Source organism: Oryctolagus cuniculus, chromosome 12 (genome assembly GCF_051225735.1).
Source record: "Oryctolagus cuniculus isolate XC-2025 breed Fujian yellow rabbit chromosome 12, ASM5122573v1, whole genome shotgun sequence".
Taxonomy (NCBI): domain Eukaryota; kingdom Metazoa; phylum Chordata; class Mammalia; order Lagomorpha; family Leporidae; genus Oryctolagus; species Oryctolagus cuniculus.
In genome coordinates, this window is record NC_142878.1 from 48,572,610 (window position 1) to 48,577,282 (window position 4,673).

Below are 4,673 nucleotides of genomic sequence, written 5' to 3' on the forward strand. Positions count from 1 at the left end.
AAAAAAAAAAAAAAAGGCTCTTTCATCCTAGCGGATAAGGTGAAGGAGTAGGTCCCAGAATGGATCTCTCCTTTTAAGTTACCTTAGCCTCCGAATATCTTGTTTCCAGCAATGAAGAGCAGGAGGGGCATGCTCCTTGTCCCACCTGTTGTTTCTGTTTGTTTTGATGCAAACAGGCTCAGTTAGGTGGCCTCCTTTTGGCCTGGAAACTTCTCCCAGAGGAGGTAACACAGGGCCTACCTGCCTGCCTCTTTTTCTTGCTCCATCCTTGGTGGTTGTGAAGTCAGGATGTGGTTACCTGCATGAGTGACACCCCTTTGGACTTGGATTGGAGCCTGTTGCTGAATACCCGACCTTACAAGATGACCCTCCTCAGCATCCTGAGAGCCCTTCTTTCTTTGGGGACTGGTGATTTTTATGGAGCACAGAGTTCAAGCAGCCAAGGTGGGGCAGTCTTCTATTGCCCTCCTGTCTGAGGCCCCTACCTTGCCTCTGATTCGGGAGCTGCTGGAAGTCCCCGGCAAGCAGCAGAGGAAGCCACAGCTCCAAGGGCATCCCCTGCGATACATGCTGGAGTTGTACCAGCGTTCAGCTGACCCTCACGGGCACCCGAGGGAGAACCGCACCATCGGGGCCACCATGATAAGGCTGGTAAGGCCCTTGGCTAATGTGGCAAGGCCGCTCCGAGGTCCCTGGCATATAAAGACCCTGGACTTTCCTCTGAGACCAAACCGGGTAACATACCAACTAGTAAAAGCCACGGTGGTTTACCGCCATCAACTCCACCTTGTTCACCTCCGTCTCTCCTGCCCTGTGGAGCCCTGGGTCCAGAAAAACCCAACCAACCACCTTCCTCCAGGAAGAGGCTCTGCAAAACCTTCCCCGATGTCTAAAGCTTGGATGGAGTTGGATGTCACACAACACATTCAGCAAAGGCTCTGGAACCACAAGGGGTGCAGAGTGCTATGACTGCAATTCATGCGTCAGCAGCAAAAAGGGATTGAAGTTCTAGAGTTCCAGTGGCCCAGCAGGTCATCCTTGGACATTACCTTCCTGTTACTCTATTTCAGTGACACAGAATCATTCAGAAGGCCAAAGCTCCCCCAAGAGGCCTGGAGGAGCTTATGGAAAGGGGCTCTCCTCTTCTGCGGAGGACCCAGCAAGCAGGCAGTATCGCATTTGAGGTTCCTGGCTCCTCTAGGATACATGATGGGACTGAAAACAACCAGTGTTCTCTCCACCCCTTCCAAGTGAGCTTCCGCCAGCTGGGCTGGGATCACTGGATCATTGCTCCTCATCTCTACATGCCAAACTACTGTAAGGGGGTCTGTCCTTGGGTGCTGCACTATGGTCTCAATTCCCCTAATCATGCCATCATTCAGATCCTTGTCAATGGGCTGGTGGACCAGAGTGTTCCTCAACCCTCCTGTGTGCCTTATAAGTATGTTCCCATTAGCATCCTGCTCATTGAGGCAAATGGGAGTATTTTGTACAAGGAGTATGAGGATATGATTGCCCAGTCCTGCACATGTCAGTGACAGCCAAGGCACAGCTAAGGTTTCCCAAGAAATTGGAAAAGGGTTTAAAATAAACAAAGACCAATATCAAACCAGCAAATTATCTTCTACCTAATCTATATAACTCCTTTCTTGCCTTAAGTGTCACTTTTTGTCTCTTCTCCCACTTGTGAAGGACTCAATTTATAACAGCACTTCTAATACCAATCCACTAGCATGGATCAGTGTAGTTTGACCACTAGTCAGAGCCCTTATGCTTGCATTAGGTGTTCTCTTGGAGGTGTGTTCCCTATTTTCTTGACCTTTTTTATTGTGACTGTAAAATGTTTCCAGTTCATGGTGGTAGATCTCCAGAGATTGTTCCATCAGAAGCTGGGAGTGGTAGACTGTTCATAATGTCCATCTTCTAAGGCTCTCGAAGATTTGCAGTGGTGAAAGTAGGTTGAGATTTTATATTCCTCTTCCTTGCCTCCTATCTCCTAGAAACTATTAGTTCCTGATCAGATAGACTGCCTCCCTCTGTGCCTGCATTGCCTTGTATATATTGTACCTAAAACGTTTCTCAAGTAGACTAGAAAACTTTTAGGTAACGGTCTCTAATAGAAATCTTTTTCTAAGCTACCAGGGCTTTTTCTCTCAGCCCCTGAATCTGGAAAAAGCACCTGGGATTCCTTCCATCATAGGATAAGGACAGCCTTTAATGAGACCCATAAGGAAGCTTGAGTATGGAGCTTCCTCAGATGGCAGTCATTTCAAAACTCTGGTGTGTATGACGAAGGCTGTCACCTGATGAGGATTATGTATGGAGGGATATTTTAAAGTGTCTATGAGACAACAGATTTCACAGGGCAATTTTAAATTTTATGTAACTTAAATTCTTGTTAAATATCCCACAGAGAGAGCTCCCTGGTGGCTCAGAGGCTAGGAGGTGGCCTGCTTAGGGATGCATGGGAGCAGAGGATTGTGGGGGAAGGGTGAAATGTGCTGAGTCCTGGAAGTGAGTTCATTCCGTGCTTGCCTGTTTCCTGTGGCCAGTTTGGCTCTGGGCCTGGGCCTCTGAGGGAGGCGGGCTTGCTGTCTTTTGGGACTCATGGGACCCTTGGGCCAAATGATGCTTGTAGCATGACTCCTTTCTATCTCTATGCTGTGTTTAAATAATGGGACTGGGTTGTGTTGCAAATAAATGATTTTTTTGTTGTTGTTAAAAAAAAGAAAAAAAAGAAATCATCCTCTATCATTTACACATTTACATAGAGTCACGAATTTTTCAGGTGTTCTGAGGATTAAAGTTTGGAAACAACCAAAATAGTTACTCTGATCTTTACACTGTGGCTCTCATGATGGGTATAAATAGCAGTGAAGCCTCTATAAGCAGCTTTGAAGAAAGCAGAAGCAAACAGGTGACAATTGAAGTAGAAGAAATGGAGAACAAGGAGGACACGCTTTAATGAATTCACCTTGTATTGGTTTGATGCCCATGAGAGATTGCCTCTGAGGGAATCTCGGAAATAACTGGGAGACACTCAGAGGATGCTATCTGCAGGCAGTCAACCAAGAGGGATGCATTCCATTACACTTTGAGTCTAAAAAGAAAGTGTAGTCTTTCTTACAGTTGCAAGTATATTTGGATAATTTATATAGGATGATATATGCTTTTGACTTAGCTTATAGGATTCACAGAATGTTAGGCATAAACATAATTGGAGGGGCCAGCACTGTGGCACAGAGGGTTAACACCCTGGCCTGAAGTGCCAGCATCCCATATGGGCACCAGTTTGAGGCCCAGCTGCTCCACTTCTGATCCAGCTCTCTGTTATGGCTAGGAAAGCATTAGAAGATGGCCCAAGTCCTTAGGCCCCCACACCTGCGTGAGAGACCTGGAAGCTCTTGGCTCCTGGCTTCTGATCGGCACAGCTCCGGCCGTTGTGGCCAATTGGGGAGTGAACCATTGGATGGAAGATTCCACTCTCTCTCTCTCTCCCTCTCTGCCTCTCCTCTCTCTGTGTAACTCTGACTTTCAAATAAAATAAATAAATATTTTAAAAACATAATTGGAATAATTTAGAAGGTAGGGAAGACATTGTGGTCAAACTCTACAATATAGAACCATTTAAATTTGGGATTCTTTTATACAAAGGCAAGATTGATCATTAGCAAAATAGTGATCATGAATATTGCAACGTATTGTTCCTGAAATAAAATTAAGGAAAATAATCAAAAGACTACTTGAAGCCCATTAAAATAATTGGGGTTTTATTGTGTGTTATAGATTTGTTCCTCATAAGGATAACGATTGCTTTCATAATATGTAAGAATTACATGGAACTACATCAAATAGCATTTATATTTTGAAATTTCATCATGTAAATATTGGAGGTGAAAATCAAAAATAATATACACATTCAAAAATATTGAAACCAGGTTTCTAGAGCAGCATTTATTGTTTGACTCTGTTTCTTCTCTCTTTCTAAATGTTTTCCTCAAAATGTCTTCTGTTTCTCCAGGAACTTTTCATGGTTATGCTGCTCCAGAATTAGCAGCAGGTGCATTCGATTTCTTTTAACATTATAGGAAGAAGTTTCAGCACACTAAAAAATAAATCAACATGGAAAGACTGAGACTCCAGGAGACAGATCTTCCATCTGGTAAGCACCAACAAAAACAGATTATTCTCTCTTTTCTTTATTACTATTATTAAATTACACCATCCCTCCAATACCGTCCATCATCCATGTTCATACTATTCACACCATCACAGGCACCCCCTCTGCCTCCACATTGTAGAGTGTCACAATGAGGTCACCCACGCAGGAACAAGCTGCGCAAATGCGCTGAAAGGGCACAAGAGGGCTATCTGCATCTCATAGGTCACTTCAGGATACTCTTCTGGAGAAGTGCCAGAAACTTTAAATGTCCCTTAGAGTGGCAACAAGTAGTTTCCAAGAGCTTGTACTTCCTGCCAGTGTGACTTGTGTCAAGCTTTGGCAACACCTTCCAAGGGCTTAGAAACCTCTAAGAAAAGACTCCCTGGCATTTACCAGCTTTGCTTACGGTGATCAACAAGCACCTGGGTGTCAATTCAGTATGTTGTGGAAGGATACTTGCACACACATTTTCTCCTTGGCTACTCATTAATTGTAGCTTCACTTTGGTTAT

The 4,673-nt window shown here is 44.3% G+C and overlaps 1 pseudogene across 1 annotated transcript; it reads left to right on the forward strand.

The window, feature by feature from the left end:
- The first annotated feature begins 362 nt into the window (after positions 1 to 362).
- Positions 363 to 1,538, forward strand: LOC100301545 (bone morphogenetic protein 15; annotated as a pseudogene). Its single transcript, NR_037587.1, is given in 1 exon segment — positions 363 to 1,538. The product of NR_037587.1 is annotated as a bone morphogenetic protein 15 (transcript).
- Positions 1,539 to 4,673: the final 3,135 nt, after the last annotated feature.